This window comes from Phaseolus vulgaris, chromosome 5 (assembly GCF_051622355.1).
Source record: "Phaseolus vulgaris cultivar YP4 chromosome 5, ASM5162235v1, whole genome shotgun sequence".
Taxonomy (NCBI): Eukaryota; Viridiplantae; Streptophyta; class Magnoliopsida; order Fabales; family Fabaceae; genus Phaseolus; species Phaseolus vulgaris.
The window spans coordinates 6,933,445-6,946,616 of record NC_143502.1 but is presented as its reverse complement, the minus strand read 5'-3'; the positions used below and the strand labels follow the sequence as shown (position 1 = coordinate 6,946,616).

Genomic DNA, 13,172 nt, shown 5'->3' with positions numbered 1-13,172 from the left:
CCATTCGCGTAAGCACCTCCAAGAATCCAAATAATCTTAGCACCCCCTCTTCAATCCTCTTTGAGAGGTCATGAATAGAAACACTAAATCAAGTTTTGATATCATTTATAATGTTGTTTTCATCAAATATTTTAATATCATCTTCTTTTAGTGACTTATATTCAATAATTTAATTTATTTTTTAATACATTTATTTTAGCATAAATATATGTATACTATTACTTTTTATATATTATATAATCTATATTATCTATACTTTCATTAACATTCATATTATATAATCTAAAAATTTATACATAAACCATACCCATTTTATTTATAATTGTATCAACCCTAAAATATAAGTCACAAACATGATTTAAATTTATTTATTTTATAAATATTTTTAACTTTAACATTAATAGTCAATTTTTTTTAATTTATCACACAACTTACTTTTAACCTAATTTATTTAAAATATTTCATATACATTTTTAATATATTGATTTAAGGTAAGTTTATTTTTTGTGAACAAAATTTTGTTTTAATTCCTCAACTTTAAATATGATTTTCTTAAATCAAACAAAATTAAATTTTTGATATTATTTATAAAATAAAAAATTTCACAACATTTTTATTCATTTCATGTAATTTTAAACAATTTCTAAATTATTGTTTTATACATATTTTTATTTTAAAATATAAATTATCATTTTTTAAAGAAAAAAAATCAACTGCACTTAAGTTGTCAATCTAATATAAAAAAATTTACATTTTATTTGAAGTGAAGTTGACAACCTAGTTGGCGACATTCATTAAAAAAATTAAGTGAGAGATTAATGGGTTTAATTAATTTCAAACATCTCATGGGCGACTTCATGGGTTATCAAATTGCACCATATTAGTCAATTTTTCCATGTTGGACCCCCTATACACTCTATCCAACCTCCCTTTCTCTCTTCACCATCACGCCCTTATGTAAAGGCTTGCAGGCATGTGAACTTAATTCTTCATTGAGTTATTGTATATATATTGAGGTGTTTGTGAGAGGTGTGCCTGAGGTTTCGTTGTTCCAGATAGATTGAAGAATTTTTTATGTTCTTGAGCAGTTTTTTTCTGTGTGGTTGAGGAAGAGCAAGGAAGAGATACAAAGGTAACACAAAGGTAAAATTCCTTTTAGCATGCAATGTTTAGAGCATGAAAATCTTGATTGTGTTAGTTATTTTTTTAAGAGAATCAATTTTGGTAATTTCTAGGTTATGTAAATTGATTCTAATGGTTGTTTTAAACAAGCATAACCAATTTTCATTTGTTGGTGCCATAGAACCGATAATCGATTTTCTAGTGTGCTAGAATGCTAGAATCGATTTTGCCTTTATTGACCTAGAATGAGAATTGATTCTCGGTGTGGGGTTGGGGTGTTAGAATCAATTTTTCCTTTGCTTTAACTACAACGAGAATCGATTTTTGTGTTTTGTTTTTTTATGAAGTTTGAAAACCTTTTAATTTTGTGTTGTTTTTTTTGTGTTTCAGGTTGGATCTTCGTTGTGGTTGGATTCTTTGTGCCGTTAATGAGTCGTTGGGTCGTGTTCATCACACTATGGTGGTCTTCTTCTTTACTACTCTTCATTGGTAAGTTAATCATTGTTTTTTATTTTTATAAATGTGTTTATAGTTTTTTTTTCTTCATGTTTCCTGCTTTTTTATGTTTGTAAATGTCACCAAATTTTTAATTTTGTTAAATATGCACTGTTTTGATATTTATTTTTTAATTTTCTATCCAGTACAATTTATATAAGACATAACTAATGACAATTATAATTTATTACCATATGTTTAATATTGAAAAAATTATTGATATTATGGTTGTATTTAATATTAATTATTGGTTATTGTGTATTGTAATTAAGTTAACATCACTATGATTCGAAATAAATTTAGAATTAGTTATAAATTTATTTTTGTTTATTAGTAGTTGTAGTCCTAATTGTAAGGCTTAAACTAAATCATGACCCTCACACTAACCCTAAACCTTATCCCTAACCCAAAATTATATACCTAAACTTAAATTGAAGGAAATAATTGTAGGAACTAATTGAAGGAAATAACATAAGGCAAAAGGTTGTATAAACTAATTGAACGTAATTGTATAAGATTGCAAAATTGTTGAACTGATTCATTCATTTTGATTTACTTCAATAATATATATAATAAAATTACAATTACTGAAAACTATAAAATAGGAATACTAACAGCCCTGTAAATTGACCGTTAATGCAATAATAACGGTAAAATAGTTTAAGCGTAATAAAATCAAAATTAATAACCAACATTTAAGGCTAACAAAATCTGAATTAATAACCAACATCCTCCCTTAATTCTGATTTGTAACAACTTTCATGCCCAACATATCTCTTAACTTGATGAAAGCATCGATCTTCAATCGCTTAGTGAGAATATCTGCAATCTGATCTTCTGATCTGCAATATTCCAATTTGATCATGTTCTTCCCAACTTGGTCTCGCAGGAAGTGTTATCGAATATCAATGTGTTTACTTCTTTGATGAAAAACTGGATTCTTTGCAAGATTAATTGCACAGACATTGTAAACATAAATCTTAATTGGAACATTTAGATTAAAACCAATTTGAGTCATGATATTGTTGAGCCAAACTAATTGACAAGCATTTGTTGCTGCTGCATACTCAGCTTCACAAGTAGATAATGCAACAATTGACTGTTTCTTTGATGACCACAAGCAAACAGTCTTTCCAACCATAAAACAATTACCACTAGTGTTCTTCCTCTCGTCTGGATCTCCATCCCAATCATTGTCTGAGTATCCGACGATCTCAATCTTCTTAGATGAAGAGTAAAATAGACCAAAAGTTGTAGTAACCTTTGATGTAGCGCATAATTCTCTTTACAACTTGTAAATGAACTTGTCGAGGTGACTCCATGTATCGACTAACCAATCTCACAGCATAACATATGTCGGGTCTAGTACACGTGAGATATCTTAGGATCCCAACAATTTGCTTAAAGTATGTTGCATCTACAGTTCGCCCATCACCTTCCTTCGTGAGTTTAATTCCAGTTTCAATTAGAATCTTAACTGGGTTTGAATCCTCCATCTTAAACTTCTTTAAAAACTCAGTAGCAAATTTCCTCTAATGAATGAAGATTTCATCATCTCCTTGGATGACTTCAATGCCCAAAAAGTAGGACATAAGACCGAGATCAGTCATCTCAAATTCCTTCATCATGATATGCTTGAAGTCACCAATCATTTTGAGATTACTTCTTGTAAAAATCACATCATCGACATATAGGCATAAAATTAGAAAATCTCCATAGTCATTAGTCTTTACATAAAGACCATGATCTGATGCACATTTTTTGAATCTAGTGGCACGAAGAAATGAATCAATCCTTTTGTTCCAAGCTCTTGGTGCCTGTTAAAGACTATATAAAGCCTTAGTTAGTTTGTAAACCTTCTCCTATTTGCCAGATTGTATGAAACCCGACGGCTGCTTTATATAAACCTCTTCATCAAGTGGGTCGTTTAGAAATGCAGACTTGATGTCCATTTGGTAAATTTTCCATTGCCTTTGTGCAACTAAAGCAATGATTAATCTCACTGTTTTCATTCGAGCTACAGGAGAAAATATTTCTTCGTAATCAAAGTCTTCTCTTTGCTCGAATCCCTTTGCCACCAACCTTGCCTCATATCTATCAATCTCACCATTTGCTTTCACTTTAATCTTGTACACCCACTTCACATCAATTGTTTTGTGTCCTTTTGGAAGATCAGTGGACTGCCATGTATTATTTTTCTCAATTGCCATCAATTCTTCATTCATAGCTTCTTGCCATTTGGGGGTGTTGAATGGCATCTACAAGTCTCACGGGTTCTGAATCTGCAAGAAAAGCAGAGTGAACCAAATCTCCATTGTCATCAACTTCATCATCAAGATCTACTTCACAATCTTGAAGGTGTACAGGTTGTCGTTGTTTCCTTCTTGGTCGCTCCATCATAGTTGCAATTGGAGCTGCAACTTCAGGTTGAATTACAGCTTCAGGTTGAACTGCAGGTGCGTCAAGAGTGATTCCATCTTCCACATCATCGTTCAAAACGTAAATATATCGTTTTTTCGAATCCATTTCAGCTGCTGCATTCCATTGCCATTCCTCATTTTCGGAAAATGTAACATCACGACTAACAATCACCTTCTTTGTCATTGGATTGTACAGTTTGTATCCTCCACACTTATATCCAATGAAAATGGTCTTCACTGCCAAATCATCCAACTTCGATCTTGTTGTCTTGGGGACATGAGCATAAGTAATTGACACAAATACCTACAAGTGTTGCACATTGGGTTTGAATCCGTTCCATGCCTCAATCGGAGTTGTGTTAGGAACACTCTGAGTGGGTGATCTGTTTATCAAATATACCGCACATGTTACGGTCTCAGCCCAAAAATAATTTGGCATACCTTTCGCTTTAAGCATGCTCCTCGCCATGTCCATGATTGTTCTATTCTTTCTCTTGGCAACTTCATTATGTTAAGGTGTGTAGGGACAAGTTATGTTATGTTGCAACCCAAGTTCTTCACAGTGCCTCTTGAACTCATTAGACTTGTACACACCTCCTCCATCACTACGCACCATCTTAATTAGTCTGTCACTCTGTCTTTCAACAAATGCTTTAAATATTTTAAAGCAGTGGAATACCTCATCCTTGCTTTTCAATAGATAAATCCAGGTTTTCCTTGAGAAATCATCAATAAAGGTTAAACAAATACTTATTACTTCCATGATATATGTTCATCGGGCCACAAACATTTGTATGAATAAGCTTCAAAGGAAATTTTGCACACCAAGGCTCCTTAACAAATGTTATCCTGTGATTCTTTCCAAAAATGTAAGTCTCACACAATTGATCAGGGTGATGAATATGGGGTAAACCATTCACTAAATTTCGTTTGGAGAGATTTTCCAAACTCTGAAAATTTAAGTGCCCAAAGCGTAAATGTCACAATCACGATTCATTATTCACTATTGCATTCAAACACTTGAAATCACCCATATGAAAATCTATTGGAAACATGCAGTTTTTTGATAAAAAGGTTTTAAGAATCAAATTACCTTTTTTAGCAAAAATTGAGAATTTATTTTCAACTATGTGCATCACGTAACCCTTTTTGGCCAGTTGTCTCATACTCAACAGATTACTTTTCATATCAGGTACATAGAAAACATCATAGATGTACCTGTGATCACCATTCTTCAATGTGATAAGAATTCGCCCTTTTCTAGTCACCGGAACGAACCTGCTATCACCGAATTTCACTTTTGTGCGAAATGAGTCATCCAAATCTGCAAACAACTCCTTCTGACCACATATATGATTTGTGCAACCTGTATCCAAATACTAAGTCTGATTATTTGTAGTTTCATTTGATGTGGTTGTCATTAGTACTGAATGATCCTCTTCATCTTGTTTGTGATTACTATCTTCTTGAGCACAATTGGCAACATGATTATCACCTTTTGATCTGCACTCATTTGCATAATGGTGTGTTTATGGATGTTATAACACTCCACATTTGATTTATTATACATGCCTCACTTGCAGTTGTTGCTCCTTCTATCTGCTCAAACGTCTCGTCATTCATCCCTTGATGGATTAGATACAAAACCTTCTTGTCCTTCTTCTTCTGGTCATGATGCGCTACTCGGTGCGCCTCAGTTGCATTATTAGCTAATGGAGACATTCCACTCTCAACGACATCCCATAACTCATGATAATCAAACAAAACTCTCATCTGCACACACCACCGATTGTAGTTTTTTCCATCAAGGATAGGGACTGATAATTGGGTAGAGTTCATGATAACAGACTAGCTTTGATACCAGTTGTAGGAACTAATTAAAGGAAATAACAGAAGGCAAAAGGTTGTAGAAACTGATTGAACGTAATTGCACAAGATTGCAAAATTGCTGAACTGATTCATTCATTTTGATTTACTTCAATAATATATATATATATATATATATATAATAAAATTACAATTATTGGAAGCTATAAAATAGGAATACTAACAGCTCTGTAAATTGACCATTAATGCAATAATAACAGTAAAATAATTTAAGGGTAATAAAATCAAAATTAAGAACCAACATTTAAGGCTAATAAAATCTGAATTAATAACCAACAATCCATAACTCAAAATTATATACCTAAACTTAAATCCTAAACATTTTCCATAACCCTAACACCTACACTATCCATAACCATAAACCTAACTTTAACCTTAACTTTAACCCATATCTTTTACCTTTACCATAACTTTAAACCTAATCATAAATATTAACCTAATCATAACTCTTACCTTAACCCTAACCATTACCCTTACCTTAATCATAATACATATCTCTTAACCTTACCCTAACCTTCATCATAATCCTAGCATTAACCTAATCTTAATCTTACACATGACCATAACCTAACTTTTACCCTAACTTTAACCTTTATTGTAATCTAACCATCACCCTAACCCTGACTTATGTCTCTTACCCTCACCCTAACCTAACCTTAGCACATATCTCTTACCCTTACCCTAACCATATCACTAACCATTATTGTTACCCTAATCCTAACCCTTACCGTTTTCCTTACCTTAACTCATATCCCATAACCTTAACATTAACCCTAACATTTACCTTATCTTAACCCTAATCCTAAACCATAACATTAATCCTAACTTGTATCCTCTAACCATAACCCTAACTCATATCTCTTACCCTTACCTTGATCATATCCCTGACCTTTATTATAACCCTAACTCTTACCTTAACCATTATCCTAACCCTAACTTTTACCTTAACCATAGCCTTTAGCCTTACCCTAGCCTCAATGTTATGGCAATAACTCCAATCAAAGTGGTTAGTTATTCGTAGCATAAACTATTTGAAGCGTATACATAAATTATTTAATGGTTGTTAATGAAAAGGTAAATATTACACTGATAACGAGAGGAATTCTCCACCACTTTTTGACGACTCCGACATTGAAGAATTTTAGGAGACAATTGCAATTTATAATGATGTTGCTCATGCAAACATGAATCTAATTTTAAAAATATAAGAACAATTAAAAAGAAGTATTGAACTTGCATCAATGATGATCCTTTGCATCATTTCTTTTGGTTTGAATTTGTTGCGTATATTAAGTGATACAACAAATTTTATTACTAAGTTCGAACCACAATAAGAGTGTCACAAACAAGAATTAATGGAGTATTTGGTGCACACCAAACGTTCTCGGGATATTATTCGCATGTGATCAGAAGCATTCATTAAATTATGTGAACGAATTAGGAAAATCGAAGTTGTCAAGGATGCATATCATTCAATAGTTGAAGAACAAGTTGCTAAATTTCTTCATATTATTGAACATAACTTCAAGAATTAAAGTGTTTCATTTTTTTTCCACTGGTCTTGAGAAACAATTTCTCATCACTTTCACAATATATTAAATACAATTTTGATGTTGGAGGGACAATTCATAAACCAACCAAATGGTACTTGTGTCCAAGCCCAAATCTTACACAACAATTGGTTTTTTCCTTACTTTAAGGTTCATTTATTACAAATTTCCTTTGTGATTCTCATAATGTCCTTTGTATTTGTATTTCTTTACACATGGAATTTTGGTTACCATTAGGATTGCTTAGGGGTCATAGATGGTGCTCATGTACATGTGAAGTTCTCACGTGCTAATGCATCTCGTTTACGAGGAAGAAAAGAATAGTCAACTCAAAACGTATTCACAACTTGTAATTTGGACATGAAATTCACATATGTTCTAACCAGATGGGAAGGAACAACCTCAGATTCGAGGATATTGAAGGAGACATTCATAGGAGAGGATCCTTTGGTTATTCCAGAAGGTAAGTTTAAGGTGTTTGAGCGTACAATAATTTGGTCATACTATAGACTACTAATTCATGTTTGCTTGGAATCTTTGTAGGAAAAATACTATTTTAGCAATGCAAGTTTTATGTAAAACGACAAATATCAACACCTTATCATAGGGTTAGATTCAACTTGAAAGAGTACTCTAGAAGAGGACCAAAGAATGCGAGAGAGTTGTTTAATCATCGACATTTGTTGCTTAGAAATGTAATTGAAAGGACATTTGCTGTCATGAAACGTTTATGAATTACAGCTAGTGGCACTTAGCCACATTACGATTTGTATACTATGACAAATATTGTTTTAGCTTGTTGCATTTTGCATAACTTTCTTCGCAGACAGGGATGAGTCTTTGATAGAAGAAGTGGATCGTGAATTGTTGCAACAATATATACAAGTTTCTACTTCTCAAGCTCGTGACGATGATCATAGACTAGGTTCACACATTAGGGACACTATAACGAACAAAATGTGGCAAGATTATGTAAACAATTGATATTGTAGTCAATGTTGTTTTCTATTGTGCTTACTCTATTTGGTCCTAACATTCATAATGCTTGTTTAGATCGATCATAGTAAAAGTGTTCAACTAGGTTCATTCATTGGGTTCACACAGACGACAAAGTGGACCGCGAATATGGATTTTATAATGCTTAGAGCCATGATGGACGAGGCACAACGAGGGTCTAGAATCGTTAGCAACTAGAAAACTCAAGGACATAACAACATTGTACTTGCATTACACGACGTCAGACTCCCTACCATTACAAAAAAAATGTGAAGAACCGACAAAAATGTTCAAAGGACATGTGGAGGGAGGTTCACAACCTATTTAGTGGTCTTAGTGATTTTGGTTGGAACCAAGCCACAAAACGTTTCGAGGTTGAGGATGAACTCTGGGAAAACTTCATTCAGGTAAAGTAATTAAAGATGGAAATATGACATAAATTTTTATTATAATAACACCTCATTCTTTGTAGGTGAAATCATTTGTCGCTAAATGGCGTGCAAATGTCATTCGGAACTACAATCTTATGGAGAAATTGTGGTCAAACGAAAAGGCTACCGGAAGTGGTCAAAGAACAACTTGGCTAGCATCTAAATAGGTGCACACAGAACATTTAAGTGTGTACCTAAAGGATAATAACATGGACTACATACCTGAGCCCTCAGAGTTCCATGTTGCTGACCACGAACTTCCATTCTCACCTATAACGCATGTTGAATCAATTGACAGTCAGGTAATACTCCATTTGAGCCTTCTCAGCCATCCGGTGGGACATCGTCTTCTAGGAGGTCAAAGAGAAAATGCCCCATGGTGGATATAATTGAGAATCAATTCACGATGTTGAATATGGACTTGCAAAATTGGGTTGCCTCCATCAACTGTGGTAACGATGTCGCTGATTCAAGCCACAACATCATAAGAAATCGTTGCGAAAATTAGACGACAAAACTTCGTATCAATACTCATCGTCAAATATTTGATCCATTCTACTTGATATAAATATTCAAGATGAAGCAATAATGGACCAATGCTACAACCTCCTCTGTGAAAATCTAGCTAAAACGATACGAGTATTGGGTATGCTGAAAGAGTGAAGGATGACAAAATTGTTTAACATAATGACTTGAAGTCAATAAATTTTGTTTAATTGTATTTTTATTTTTTATGTTGTAAGAGTTGTAATTTAATTACACCGACTTTCAATTGAATACAAACATTGTACTTTTCATTTGATCTCTAATATTATTATTGGCTACTTCAACCTTTTGTGTATATTATTATTGCTCAACTACCATTCATTTCAAATTTTTGTGTGAGGTTATTTTTTAATATATTATTATTTTGTCATTGTTTCATAACATTTTCATCATAGATTTTAACTTCCCTATCCATGACATCTTCATTCACGAAGAGGCAAAAAAATCCTGAGGGTAAAGGAAAAATTGGACCAAATGATGATGAAGTTCCTATGATCCCACAACAAAGGAGGGAGGGTGCCGATGACTATTTTACGACAAGTGTACCAAGTCAGAAGTCTTTGAGGACGGATATCGAACCCATAAGAAACCGTTCTAAAATCTCAAGTATAACATTCACTAAATATAAGAAAATGTGTAAACGTATGTTTCAAAGGTTGTTTGTATCATGTATTTGTAAGAAATTAAATAAAAGAAAAATAAATTATTTGGATTAGTCAATTGGGAAAATTGGGATTGGGGTTAATCCTTCTCACTCATTTGTATTTTCAATGAATAAAAACATATAACATTCCATCTTGATTGACATTGGTGCACATATAAAAATCATTCATATCGATTCATTGCATACAACATTATTAATAAAGTCTCATAAATATTGATTCCTTGCATATTTATAAAAACTTCTTATCATTACGAATAGATGTTATAAAACAATTAACATTTAAAATTTATTCCTAGCATTCAAATATATTAAGCATTATCATTTAAGCCAGATGCTTAGAAGTACTTTCCAATCAAATTTAAGGATGAAAATGATGAATAATGATTCAAAATTTAAGAGTAAAATGATAATATCAATCATCAATTAAGAACAAAATATTATAGATAAATATCACCTCAATATATAAGAGTTTGAACATATTACTCTCAATCCCAAAGAGAAGAATTAGCCACACATATTGGTCATTACAAGCATGGACAACAAGAAAACAAAATCCATAGCGTTTCTCCTATGAATGACACACTACTTCATTACACATGGGTGCACATGTTGTGTCATCGGGGAAGCAACTTCTCGTAGCTGGTTCACGAAGAAAAGTAATGTAATGATTAATTGGCCTCATTATATCATGCAACACATTATAAAATGTGATGATATGCCTTTTCCGTATAGTTATTTAATAACACACCTCATGTTGTTGTATGGCATGAACTTTATGGGAGAGTCATCAATCACATGAAGGTGGAATAACTTGGGGGAAAAAACCATGAAGAAAATGAATATTTTTTAGGTCAATGGTGTGTGGCAACTTGGAAGGCCTGACGATGAACATGAACAAGAAAACTAAGACACTCCATTGCCACAAGAACATGTTGCAGACGGTCATCCTCACCTCGAAATCCCCATGATTCAGTGATGTTAACACAAATTAGGGGGGAATTTAAAATATATTGCATGAAGTTGGATATCAACACACGTTCGAGCCGAATCGAATATATACTTCATCAGCTTGAAGGCAATGATGAATATTGATTGTATTTTTATTGCGTTATTATTATTATTATTTATGTTGGACTTGTTTTGATTGTTAGTTAAATTGAATTAGACATTATTATGTTTGTGATTTTTTTAAAAATTCTCATGACATTACCACTCTCTCCATTTGGGATTCTAATTTAATGACTTCTTCTGTTATGTTTTGTAGTCGCCGACTATTTCATTTCATCCAGTATTTATTAGTAATAAGCAAAGGTTGTTATTTTATTTTCTCTGTTTCATTTAATACAAATTGAAATAAAAAATTATACATAAAAAATAAAATACAATCTTTTTAATCTTGTTAGTTCATATTTCATAATTTTTATGAAAATATACAAATTTTATTATATCACTATGTTTAAATTGTACATTATTTTTAAAATATATTAATTATTCAAACTATTAATGTACATGTATGGATATTGGAGGCCAAGTAATCTTAATCCACGTCGATACACTGTCTACTTCACTCTTGGTTGTCTTATTCTTCACGTATCCTTTCCTCTTCTCGTGCCTCGGTCGGCCGGCGGGGGTACCTGCGATTGCACTCCGACGCTCAAGTCAACGATGGTGCTCAAGTGAGAATTCTCTGATATTATGAAAAACGTACCTTTTCCCCCTTTCTCAAGTCCCTTTAGTAGGTTGACTTGGGCCTTGGTCTTCTGGGCCAAGTAACTAATGGTTAGCGGTATGCTTAGTGGTCTCTGGGTCGTGCTTGATGGCCTCCTAAAATCCAGGGTGTGTTCCAGAGAGCGTGTGCTTGATGGTCTCCTGAAATCTAGAGAGTGTCCCAGAGAGCGTGTTTGACTTATTCAGCGGAAACTATAACTGCTCGTTCCACATGTAATCACTTCCTTTATCCAGCTAAGTTATTTGACGCAAACCTTTCGGTCGTCCGGTGCCAACCGGTACAATTAATAATATTAATTATTTTTATTACTATTATAATTATTAATATAATTATATATATACAATATACAAAATTAATAGATTAAATATTACACAAATTTATTTAACAATTTTAAAAATATTTAATTATACTATTAATAACAACATATAATTATAAATAATAAAAATAATAAAATAAAATTATAATATCAACAAGATATATATATATATAATTATATAAAATAACAAATGTATATAATAATAAATATTATTTTAATTTAATACAAAATTATTTTATATTATAATTAAAAAATATTATTAAGAAATACTGACAATTATGAATAATATTACAAAAAATTAATTAACTTAAATCTACACATAAAAAAATCATAATTCATTACTTAAATATTTTTCAATAAAAGAATAAATTTATAAATTTACATTTTATATCTTTAAAATAATTTTTAAATTTTCTCTCAACTATAATATCATTTTTAAATTTTAATTAAACATCCTCACAAGTCCACTTTGACATTCCTGAACCTAAACAACATCACATATTGATGTAACCCTAGCTTTTATCTTTATTTGTAGACTTTTTCATTATTTTTGATTTAAATATCTTTTATGGATGATGAGGACTACTACGGTAGCATGAAGAATTGTAGAAATTTGGAAGAGATGAAAATCATTACTAGAGGCCTTAGGCAGGGGGATCCGATGACACCGTTTTTGTTTCTGATTGTCGCACAAGGTTTAGCTGGGTTAGTAAATCAAGCGACAAGAAAAAACCTGCTCTCGGGTATTAAAGTAGGGGATAAGAAGGTGGAGGTGAATTTACTACAATTTGCGGATGATACCCTTTTTGTATGTGAACCTAATGTGCAGAACATCAAGTGCATTAAGGCTATTTTAAGATGTTTTGAATTAAGCTCGGGCCTAAAAGTAAACTTTTACAAGAGCAAGATTGGCGCAATTGGAGTAGATAGGTATGAGGTGAAAATGTATTCGGCAATATTTCACTGCAGTCTAATGGATATTCCCTTCACATACTTAGGCTTACCTATAGGTGGCA

General features: G+C 32.3%; 1 long non-coding RNA gene across 10 annotated transcripts; it reads left to right on the top strand.

Moving 5' to 3' along the window:
* The first annotated feature begins 866 nt into the window (after positions 1–866).
* On the top strand, positions 867–10,168 carry LOC137835003 (uncharacterized). Of its 10 annotated transcripts, none has more exons than XR_016520737.1 (5): positions 867–971; positions 1,089–1,143; positions 1,513–1,611; positions 7,712–7,937; positions 8,018–8,294. It is a non-coding gene; the product is annotated as an uncharacterized LOC137835003 (long non-coding RNA). The 10 variants fall into 10 exon arrangements; XR_016520741.1 differs by having other exon boundaries at positions 888–971; positions 1,089–1,132; XR_016520743.1 differs by lacking the exons at positions 867–971; positions 7,712–7,937; positions 8,018–8,294 and adding exons at positions 8,301–8,877; positions 8,943–9,622 and having other exon boundaries at positions 981–1,143.
* The last annotated feature ends 3,004 nt before the right edge of the window (positions 10,169–13,172 follow it).